This window comes from Sciurus vulgaris, assembly GCF_902686455.1.
Source record: "Sciurus vulgaris genome assembly, chromosome: 12".
NCBI classification, from domain to species: domain Eukaryota; kingdom Metazoa; phylum Chordata; class Mammalia; order Rodentia; family Sciuridae; genus Sciurus; species Sciurus vulgaris.
The window spans coordinates 42,057,626-42,069,893 of record NC_136473.1 but is presented as its reverse complement, the minus strand read 5'-3'; the positions used below and the strand labels follow the sequence as shown (position 1 = coordinate 42,069,893).

General features: G+C 36.8%; 2 protein-coding genes across 16 annotated transcripts in view; both read right to left on the bottom strand.

The window, feature by feature from the left end:
* ARHGAP12 (Rho GTPase activating protein 12) overlaps positions 1-12,268 on the bottom strand; it is a 437,561-nt gene that overhangs the window by 335,378 nt on the left and 89,915 nt on the right. The gene's annotated exons all lie outside the window — the stretch shown is intronic.
* LOC306641041 (uncharacterized protein) overlaps positions 10,612-12,268 on the bottom strand; it is a 250,247-nt gene continuing 248,590 nt past the window's right edge. The window contains exon 14 of the mRNA XM_079105873.1: positions 10,612-11,215. The gene's annotated coding sequence lies outside the window, so the exon portion shown is untranslated. The remainder of the gene's footprint in view (positions 11,216-12,268) is intronic.

Here is a 12,268-nt window from a genome sequence, read left to right as displayed (position 1 = left end):
CACCCCTACAACTTGGAAAAGAGTGGTGACCTGGATTATATGCTGGAGGGCGTGGTGTGGTAGGGGCTAAATGCCACTGAGAGAACTTCTTTTCTAGCTCTATCTCAGATAGTTCCTGTTCTTCAGAGTCACATCCCTGTTCTGAGTCTGAACATCTACTTTCTCTTTCAGAAGCTCGACTTCATTGTTCTTCTTTTACAGTTTCTAATATCTCTTCCCCTTCTCTTAGGTGTTCTTGAAATTTTGGTTTTTCGGAAGTCAGACAGAAATGAACTGATGTCCATATAGGCAAAGTACCAAGAGGGAGAGGTGTTTCTTCATTTTGTTTATGGAGGTCCTTTCCCAAATGCTGCCACTGAGGGACAGTAAGGAGCCCTTCTTCTAAGAACCAAGGACAGGCTTCTTCTATAGTTTTAAGGAACATCCACACAGTTTTAGACTTTAACAGAGTTCCATCTTCTCTTAACAATGCCTTAAGAGAACCTTCCATGCGAATCCGTGAAATTTCCGATCCCATGGCTATAATATGGCCTCTCTGATCACCACAACAATAACAAACAAAAACCAAACAAGAAAAAGCAACAAAAATATTAACACAACTAACACCTTACACACATTCATTTACTACAGGACGTCCTTTGCTGTCTCTTGGGACAGCCTTCTGTTAAGTTCCCTCACTAGGGGAGACTTCCATTAGTACCTTAAGGCCACTGTTTCCTCCAATAGGGAAACCTGCTAGTTGACTGTGCTAGTGAAAAATTTTCTCCTTTATTACTTACCTGAGCGCTCATCGTTCCCCGTACAAGCCATCAAATGTCGTCATCCAGCGGGCCACCAAATGTCACCATCCAGTGGGACATAAAGACATGTACACCTCAGATTGTAATGGAGCTTCTTCTTTCTTTTTTATTCAGATAACACCCTCTCTATATAAGCAGTCTCATGCATAAGCAATTTCAATCAGATATGTCCACCCAATCCTGTTAAAGGTCAAGCAATCATGAGCTCAAGCATTCATGTAGCGAATTGTAATAGCTTCCTGTTTTTCTCCAGGCATACCAAGCATGCCCTTTGGCTCCCTGCCAGCCTATAAAAATGAAGACAGATTCAATTACACAATTAGTAAAAAGCTGCACTGGGAAACAGCTGGATCCATAGAGCAAGGTGCAGAGAAAACAGATGATTCTGTTCCTGGTCCCAGTAAGTTAGACTGAGTTACCTATGAATTCCAATTTTAAGTTAAGCATTTATGCTGCCTTGATTAATTAGCTGATGTACATCACTGAGCTTATGGACTTTGTTACCTGTGTTCTCCAGAAAATTCTTTTCCTACAAGGTGTGTGACTGTTTGCCACCAGAAGTTGAAAGAAATGTTTTTCAAAGTCACTCTCATAGAACATAGAGTAATTTAATTAATTGTTCATTTTATTTTGGGCAAATATCCTTTCTTTCTTGGAATTTTCCATTGACAGTATTCTGTGATTTTACAGATATGGTTAGATGCTTTCCTCTTTTATTTTTTTTTTTTTCCCAGCATATCACCCAAGCTCCGATGTTCCCAATTCTCCTATGTAAGCTTTTTGCTTTGTTTTGTTCTTAAGTTAGCAATCTAGCTAGTATGGTGTTTAGAATTAACAAAATTTTAAAAATATAAATGCAGCAATGCATTTAACATGTGAGAATGGTTGCCCTTTAGAAAACTCCCAGTGTGCTATAGAAGATGACATTTTGTTAAGTAAATCTTAGATTCATATTCATCTGCACTATGCAATCTTAGATCTGTTCCCATTGGAAATATGTTCTCTTGAACTTAGTTTTTGTAGGAAAAAAGTCAGAAAAACATGGAAAATTCTAGATATAATACTTTGGGAGACAGAAAGATTCCCCACCCAGCAGCAGATCTGGCAAAAGTAGGTCCACTTTTCCCCATTCTGTGGAAGTCAGAATTTAACTAGCTTTAATGACAGTTTTAACTAGACCAGATTTCTACTTTAACACAGTGACCTGCCACACCCCAGCCTGTTCAATGCACCCTCCAGATTCTTCTGAATCACTTGACTGCAGCCTCCATTTTAGAAACAAATGGTGCAAGACTTGTGGCTAACATTTACCCGTGAAAGAGAAAGGTGGAGGGTAGAACCAATCTTGAGCCCAAGACTCCTCACTAAAACAGAGGAGAGAATATGGTTACAGTAGAATAAAACAAGACAGAAATCAGGTCAAGGAGTTGGGTAAGAGTATAATGATCAAAATATCACTTCCATTTTTGACTTTTCTATTGATGGATCTTGTATTTTAGAGAACTCCTGAGTCTGTATCTTGTTGACTATAAGACATACTGTATTAGTCAGTTTTGCAATACTGTGACAAATACCTGAGAATGATCACCTTAATGAAAGGAAAGGTTTATTTGGGATTAGTTCTGGAGGTTTCAGTCCATTGTTGGTTGACCTGTTGCTTGGGACTGTGTTGAGGCAACACATCATGGAGGAGGGTGTGTGGTAGAAGAAATTGCTCACCTTATGGATGCTGGGAAGGAAAGAGACAGGGGCAAAAGGGTGCCAGGAGGGCATGCCTGCACATGGCCAGGACATCTCCAAACAGGCTTCACCTCCAGTGCTGGAGGCCAGCACTAAGGACTGGAGACCAACCCTTTAGTACATGGGCCTTTGGAGGATACTTATCCAAAGCATAGTACAAAGAATATTGCAAAACCATCCACTGGTCTTTGCCATTTTCTTCCCCACCTTCACCATACCACCAGTCCCAGGTACTGCTCCACTGAGTTATGGGTTCATTGACATGAGTACTTTTAACTTTACTAGACCTTCCTATAAATACCTGATTTCAATACTCCTCTTCTGTAACTAAATCTTCCTTCTTACTATATCCTCTGCCTTCTCAGAACTGTCCTGCTCAGAGAAAAAACATGACTCCTCTTCCAACATCTATACTGTGTCTCACAATTATTGGTTGTATCACATAAGTAGATCCACACTCAAACCATGTAAGAGAACTTGTTTTTGCCTTGTTGAGCTATACAAGAGTAGGTTCTTCTCAGAATTTACTACTTAGATGATAACGTTTTTACATTATAAGTTTTTCCCTTTCACTGTAAAGTTGAATCTTATCTAACAACAACAAACAAAATTTAAACATTTCTCTCATTTGTATGTACACTTTGATTCATTCATGAATGCCCATCAAAGATGAATTTCCACTCTGAGATCTGTAGCTCAGAGTTATCACTCCCATCCCAACTCAGGCTATGGAAGATTCCAGACTTGAAAGCAACAAAACAACTGTCCCCAGAATTGTTAGATTCCACCATAAGAAATGTCTTCAAAGGAAGACCAAGTGAGGTCCTGTGCTGAACCCAAACCATACCACCCCACCCACAGGCTGTGTGACCTTGGAATTTTACACTCGCTTTAGGCACTGAGATTGTAGAAAGTCAGGGTGGGAACAATAGAAAACCCAGAACAAGACTTATGAGGATGCTAAAACCTAACTAATCAAGATTAAACAACAACAACGATGACAACAACAACAACAAAACATTAAGGAAATATTTTAAAATCAAATTTAGTGAAAAAAATTCATGATAAATGAAATATCAAAATATTAAAAATTTAAATTAGGAAAGTGTCAGAAATAATACTGCAAGGAGCCATATATACTAGGCCTGGAATAAAAGGAAAAATCAGTGGGTAATACCGATTATATTTTCATTTAAAATTTTGCTCTTTTACTCATTGTAGAATTTTTTCTGCCTTGATTTGGTATTTCCTTCCTCTCTCCCTCTCATATTAATTTGTTATTTGATTACTGAGTATCTCTTTGCCCTCACCTAAATTGAATTGAATTGAATTAGAGGCAAGTGCCTCACTTTGCATCTTCCTGGTCCCAGTTCTTTTTAGCACTGTCTTGTTTTGGGTTTTGTTTTTTAATTACATAATGTATTATTATTTGTTCTCATTAGTTATACATGACAGTAGAATGCATTTTGACACATCATACATAAATGGAGTATAACTTCTCATTGTACATGATCTACAGTTACGGAGTGCATGTAATCACATACACACATAGGGTAATATCCAGTTCAATCTACTATCATTCTTACCACTATACTCCTCCCCTCCCTTCATTCCCCTGTATCTAATCCAGACTACCTCTGTTCCTCCCCCACTTGCTCACCCTTATTGTGAATTAGCATCAACATATCAAACATTGAAATTGGCTTATTTTGCTTAGCAGGATAGTCTCCAGTTCTATCCATTTACCAGAAAATGCCATAATCTATTTCTTCTTTAAGACTGGATAATATTCATATATATGTGTATATATACATATATATGTATATGTATATATACACACACACACACACACAATTTCTTCATCCATTCATCCATTGAAGGGTACCTAAGTTGGTTCCATAGTTTAACTATTGTGAATTGAGCTGCTATAAACATTGATGTGGTAGTATCACTAAGTATGCTGATTTTAAATCCTTTGGGTATATACCAAGGAGTTGGATAACTGGATCAAATGGTGGTTCCATTCTAAGTTTTCTGAGGAATGTCCATACTGTTCTCCAGAGTGGTTGCACCAATTTGCAGTCCCACCAGCAATGTATAAGTGTACCTTTCTCCCCATATTCTTTCCAACATTATTGTTCCTTGTATTCTTGATAACTGCCATTCTGACTGGAATGAGATGGAGTCTCAGTGTAGTTTTAATAATTAGTTTCTCTAATTGCTAGAGATGTTGAACATTTTGTCATATATTTGTTGACCATATTTTTTCTTCTGTGAAGTGTCTGTTCAGTTCCTTTGCCCATCTATTGATTGACTTTTATTTATTTATTTGGTTTTTTTTTTTTTTTTTTAGTTCTTTATATATCTCAGAGATTAATGCTGCATCTGAAATTTAGCACTGTCTTGATAGCATTGCTTCCAAAGGCCAGGGATTAGAAAATTAAAGAGTTAATTATTTGGTTAAGAGGAATATCATTTTACAGAACCGATAAAATAAGTTCAGAGTCAGATGGCACTACACTGTCCCACTGATAATCCTTTTTCAGAGCATTTCCTTGCATATATCTTAATGACAAGTAGGTAAAACAAAGGCTTAATCCAGTGACTCTTTCCTGTTAGTCACTTCAGTCAACTACATGCCTGAAACGTTTAAGCTATTTCATCAGTTTTTGAACTACAAGTTTCCCCCTTAACCAATTCACCATGAAAAAGCAGAAACTATCTATGAGGAACAATAATTGGGGGAGGTGTATATCTTACAACAGAAAGAAAATAATTTATTCTTAACTCCTTATAATTATTAGTTCGAAGGTAAAGTCCAGCAGGAGACAAAACGGTCTGGACATCTGCGTATTTCCCCTTTTAGACATAGAATATAATTCATCAGCAAATGGGGAAAGACTTTCTACTTTTTTAAGGTAATTTGAGTTACCACTGGTTTGTCTAACTGAATAGAGTGCAGAAAAATAAGGATACAAAGAGTCATTCCTCCAAGCAGAGTCAACTATTTTTGATACTGTCCTAATATTGATGTAGAGACCTTAGAGACACTTAAGATGAGGGAAGCACATCAATGGCATACACATGATTTTCTAATTCATTTACAACTTGAAATTCTTCTAAAGTGTGCTACATAGTTTGCATAGGTTTCTGCAAAGCATAGGAATTGTATAAATATGGAAACATTTTAATATGAAAAATAATGCAGGACTTCCTTTGGTTCACTGGAATATTCATTGGAATATTCCAGCTGCAATTAAAACTAGAGAAGAGAAAGGGAAGAAGATGCTTAGGCATCATTAGTTCAGCGTCAATTACATGATGGACAGAAAGGTGCCACAATCCTCATGGGGCCTCATGGGTGTAATCAGACTCCCTTCTGGAATCAGCCAATTTCAAGTGGCCATGCTGATGTAGGTGGCTGGTCCTGGCAGTCACAATGTCTCCACAATGAGAGAATTGAGGGGTTGCCCAGTACTAGATTTGGCTTCCATCCTTCCTTGCTATGAAATGAATGATTTCAAATTTCTCTATCTAAAACCTGGGAAGGGAGTGGTTTTACTACTTGAGGATGCACTTATCCTTCCCAGAACGTTTATCACACGGTATGAATGTGTGCCAAATGAGAAACTGACCTGAATCTTTATCTATAGATTTGTTCAAATCAGATATTTTTGCTTTAGGAGGAAGTTTAGAAATCAGACAATTCAAACAGTTCCCTTCTTATGGAAGATGAAACATTTTCAAGATCACTCAGACTTTTTGAATAAACCCAAATCTATGAACTTCCTGTTCCAAAGTTCTTTCTACTACTTGATTCTGCCTGCTTATAGGGAATGCTATTGGTTAAGCTGAATGTAGTAGCAAATCATGGAATAAAATTTACTTAATACACATTAGAAAAAAATATTTACATGAATTTTAGATGAGAAAAGAGTTTGGATGTTTCTTTTACAGACACATTAATTCATAATTCATCATCAAAATCATCTTTATCAAAGAAAATCATAAAGTGTTGAAATGCTATGTGATTGAAATTGGTGACACAGAGATATTTAACCTGGATATTCCAGTTCTTTAATGCACTCTTTCCTGCCTAAATCACAGTCAACTTCTGTTCATTATAGCCCATAGAGTATAGATCACTAAGCTCAGAATAGTGACTTCATATAAAAAGAGAACAAGGACTTTTTCTTCTCCTTTCACATTATTTACATTTTTTTTCTTTTCACAATTATTTTTATTGGTGCCTTAGAGTTGTACAAAATGATGGGATTTGTTGTTACATATTCATAGGTGCCCACAATATAACAATATAATTTGGTCAATGTCACTTCCCTGCACTTCCCCCTTCCCTCCCCTCCTCCCACTCTCTGGTCCTTTTTCTCTGCTGATCTTCCTTTGATTTTCATGAGATCCCCTTCCCCACCTTTCTTTAAGGAATTTAAGATTATATCATATGCAGATGATTATGTGTAGCTACATATTAATTTAGCTAATGTACCTATTCAGAAAACATTTGTGACATGACCTATAAATACCCGAAGACTTCAATCATGTTCACCTAATATCGTCAATTTGGGGAATGGCTGTATGGGGGTAATAAACAGGGGAAATTATGAAATGAAACTGATTATATCGAATGGGACCTCTTCTCCAGAATGATACCTCAAGGACCCACTCTACAGAACAGAGTCTGGTCAACACAGCATTGCTGTATGTGCAAAATAAATGTCTTGAATCTTATATTGAAAGGAGTCGTGTTTATTTTCTGCCAGTTTCCCCTTACCTTCTGAAACTTGTTCACAAAATTCCCACATTCTAATTAATTTTAAAAAGAGTAGAGGGCAACACCTGTCAGGTCCCTGCTTGCCCTTAGAGAGTTCTCTTTTCTTCTCTCTCAAATAAATCCTACTCCTTTCACTCTTGCCAAAACAACAATAACAGTAATAGCATGGACCTAACACCACCAAACTTTCCAGTAGAAGCATTTTGATGCCTATGAAAATCAACTAAGTGTCTCCATTTGTACATCTGCCTCTTGAAGCAGCCAAAGAATACAAGAATTTCCAACTGAACTATAAGAACATGGGAGAATAAACATCTGTGTACTTGCCAGGAAACCAATAGGAAGCAAAATCATCCTAATACAGAATTGAAAAAGTTCTAATTGCATTTTTAGAAGCCTTGATGATATGTAATTGGTACAATAAACTCTGGTTAGTTCAAAAGTATGATTTTTAACATGTGACCACAATTAAGACAGTGAAAGTTGCCATTGCCCCAGGTTTCCTCTTTTTTTTTTTTACCTTTGTCATCCCCTCCCGAAAACCAGTGCATTTTCTAGAATTTTGTACAATTATCCAGAATGTCTGATTTCTTTACTGAAGGTTATTATTTTTAGATTCATTCATGTTGTTGTGTATCTGTAATTTATTCCTTTTGTTCCCAAGTAGTGTTCTATTTGTATGACTGTACTAAAATTTATTTTTCCATTTATCTCCTGATGGATGCCTGGATGGGTACACATAAATTACCTTCAAAACCTTGTGTTCAAGTCTTGTTGTGAGAATACTCTCTCTTATCTTGGTTAAATGCCTGAAAGTGGAGTGACTGGATCATCTGATAGGTGGTTTAATTTTTTTAATTGCCCAAGTGCTTTCCAAAATGTTTGTACCATTTTACATTTATAAAAGGTAAGTGAAAAAAAAAAGTACAACAAAAAGTTATTACCGTTAAATACTGGCAAATTGAGGTGCTCTCAATTTTAGTGACTCAAATTGCTAATTTGATGCTACAACCATTTCATAAGTGAATGACAATATGAGATCAGAATATATAGAGGCAATCTGTAACTCCTGAATAGAACTTTGTCTTGACCTTAAAAAAAAAATACTAAAAAGTGACATGACGAATCATGCCATACAGCTAATCTCCAATCCTACAATCAGACATGTATATAGAATAAAATATTAACAAGGTAAATACCAAGAAACATAGAAGAGAAAGTCAGGGGCAGATTCATGTTTGGTAGAGTCTAAAACTTATACAATTTGGGGGTCCTTTATGAGGTACAAAATCCCAATATTACAAGTCTACAACTGACAAAAAGAAGTCAACACAGCTTTCCTAATAGGCATCCTAATGCTGGAAGCTAACTCATCATGAACGAGACTGACTGAACCACATACACACACCCTACCAACCCAACCAGTTGCATCTCCACTCAAGTCCCCTAGAGATGAAAAGTACAAAATGTGTCCATGGTCCCAGAGCTCTACCTGGAGCAAAGTAAAATGTGCAGTAGGGCAAATGAGAATGGAAAGATATCCATTATTAATCAATTGCAATCAATATACCTCACTTCTATAGGTATTAGAAAAACATATGACCATGTCAATGTATTGCTAGGTTAATGTATTAACCTTGAGGTTAAGCTTCACCAGCTTTATCCCATATCCATCTCTGAAAAGGAAGGGAGGGGAAGTGGTGGAAGTACAAGTGCCATTAAAATTTTCACATCTCCACCATTCTTCAAACAAGTAACTCTCAAAACCTCAACACTGGGTACTCATGGAGGTCTTACCTTTAATATATCCCTAAATGCTGAAAATATGATGTCTGATCTTAATCGTTTTAATCCAGGAACGTGCAAAGGAAGGTTGGTTAAAGGAAGAAAATCAACTAGATATGGATAGGTGGGCTGAAAAAGGTAATCAAGAAATTTGTTTCTGCTAAACACAGAGATTTGCAAAATGACCTAGGATCCCAGGTCTACACGGGCATGTGAGCTTTATCCACTGTTGGCCAGTCATCAAGCACCTAAGCAGTTGCTATGGAGACCACCTAAGTTTCACATGGGTCCCCTCAACTAACATTCTGGGAAACTCAGACAAAAGGTAGCAATCCTATCCCATACTTGGATTAACAGCTGGGCACAGAAACATTTTTTCCATCCTCAACTATTCTGTTCTTCTCTGAATCAATTTGTTATGCCTTGATGTTAGAGTGTGTTCATACAGTGATTTTTGCTAACTTACTTTATACCCTTTAATATGCAGCAATAGACATAAGAAAATCCACCCTGAATTTAGCCTGAGGAGTATTGTGCTCTCCACCAACACACAAAGCTTCATATTTTTAAGCACCCTGCTGTGTATGCGTAGACATTAAATTAAAAAGAAATGTTTCTGTGCATGCAAACACATATACACTCTTAAACCCTACAATTTCCCAAATGTCTCTAGAGTAAATCCTGAAAGGAAACCCTATGTCACATATAAATAATTTCCTCTAAAGATATTGGAAATCCCAGGACATCACCCAGGATCCTGTGCTTCGTGTCTTTCCCACAGTGAAATATTAAACTCATGGTGTGGATTACACCTATAGTGCAAGAGGAAACTGAACACCAGGCAGCACCTGCAGGATCAGGTCTGGAGCTCTGACACCACCTGTTAGTGTAGGAATCGTAATCCCTGGGAGCACAAAATGATTGTATCCCAGAGGCAGGACTGCTTATAAAGTTTACGAGTGATCCTGACTTTTTTTTTTTTTTTAATTGCAGCAATTTCAAAATTTAGGCTGACAAGGTAAAAGGGCATCCAATGCCATGACAGTAGATTGGTTGAGTTGAGGTCAGAGAGTTCCCAAAAGGAATAGAGCTTTGGGACCATCTGCTTATAGTTGTCATTGGTGGACATTTCCAAGTCAGCAACAAGCTGGCGATTGCATCACATATCTTCCAAATAACCACAACATCCCAAACACACACTTCATCCAGAGAATGTTTCATGTCTTTCTTTTCTGTAAAGAATCTTAGAACTACCAAGAAGCTTAAAATTCTACTTAATATTGACACAGTAGCTTATTGCACATTTAAGTATTCAATTTTTCATTAGGCAATTTATCTTATTATATCAAGAAGCAGTTTTGCAAAGTGGAGCAAGAAAGAAAGTGGCTCTGAGATTCAAACCACAATAGTTCCCAATGCAGAACTCACAACTCAGAGGCTCTGTGATATTGGACAAGTTTATTTTATTTTTTTTTATTCTTTCAAATTATCAGATCCTTTTTCTTCAAAAGGAGATACTAATATCTATGTTGGAGATTTGTTGGCAGGATTAAATGAGTGATACAATGAACATGTCTGATGATATGTGTGCAATAAATATTTTCATTTCAAGTTCTTATGGGAGGTTTGTTTTTCCTTAAGAGCAGGATTATTGGTATAACTAATGACAAAGATCTCAGTTTTCAGCAAGTGTCTCAAAGAATTTTTTCATAAAATCCTTTTTTCAGGGTATTAAAATGATTGATTCTGAGAAAATTTGATTTTATGTAATTGAAAAAGGTATGAAATGGGAAGTAGGTTTGTCTGTGGGATCAAAAGTTCTTCTTAATTGCACACTGTACCTTTCTCCTGGGTCTATTATGATGGGTAAATAAAAGATAATGAAAATCAGTTGGAAAATTGGAATGTGGCAAACTTCTCGTGGCTTTGCTTTTTTCAAAATTAACAGATATATACTTTCAAGTCTCCTAAATACTTTGTAAGTAAGTAACCATTCTTCCAGATAAGACTCCTTGTTTTCTGCATTCAACTAATCCACAAATTGATTGAAGGTGTATTGAAGACCGACACTGAGATTCTTTCATATTAAACACTACAGATTCTGCAAGAAAAATAAATGAGATTTTATTTTAATGATTGATTCACAATCTACACATAGAACTTGTTTCCTTCTTAGACTCATCATGGAAGAGATAATTTCTACACTCCAAAAAATTGAAAGCTCGGGAGATATGATTATCACACATGAATCAACTATCACACAATTGATGATTATTTGTTATAAAAAGTTAAAGTGTGTGACCTAAACTTTCCTAAAGAGTTGGCCAGAAATGTAATATATCGCTAGGGAATCAGGTCACCAGGAGATAGCTAGGTCATGAAAATATTGCGATTTTAATTGAATGTTACAGGCAGGTGAAAAATAGACTAAGGAATAATGAAAAGATGCTACCTAGGGATGGGAACTGGATCGACACCTATTTTAAGGACCAGATGAAGAATTTAGGAGGTGTGGGTAGAGATGTTGGTGCTAGCTAGGTGCCAGAGCATGAATGCAAGACTTAGCTTTGTTATTTTATTCCGTGGGCCAATATGGTGCCAGTTGGGGCAGGTGGGGTTGGAGGAGGAAAATGAGTTTCAAGAGCAGTACACACAGTAGTACCTTATAGAAATTTCGATTTGTTTTTCAAGAATTCTCTGGCCTTAGCATTATTAATTTACACACTGCTTTCCCACATTAACTATTGCTTGACTTAGTTATCTTCCTCATTCAGTTTAGTTCAATTCATTATATTTCTTGACCACCTATTGTGCACCAAAACGACAGACCTTAGAGAAATGAAGAGTAAGAATTAAGGTGCTTACAATTTAGTCCATAAGAAGTCTGGACACACATTCTGTTCAATGATACTGAGATGGATTTTGTGCCATTGACCACGATGACACAAAAACAATGATGGGTCAAACTGCCGGCTCTGAGCACCCCTGGTAGTGTAGTTATCCAACTGTGCAGGTTGTCATATTCTTTTGCCAGGCAATCACAAAAAAGAAATCATCATTTTCACTTAAGAATAGCGAGACATGGGGATGTATACCTATAGTCCCACCTACTTGGGAGGCTGAGGCAGGAGGATTGCTTGAACCCAGGAGTTTG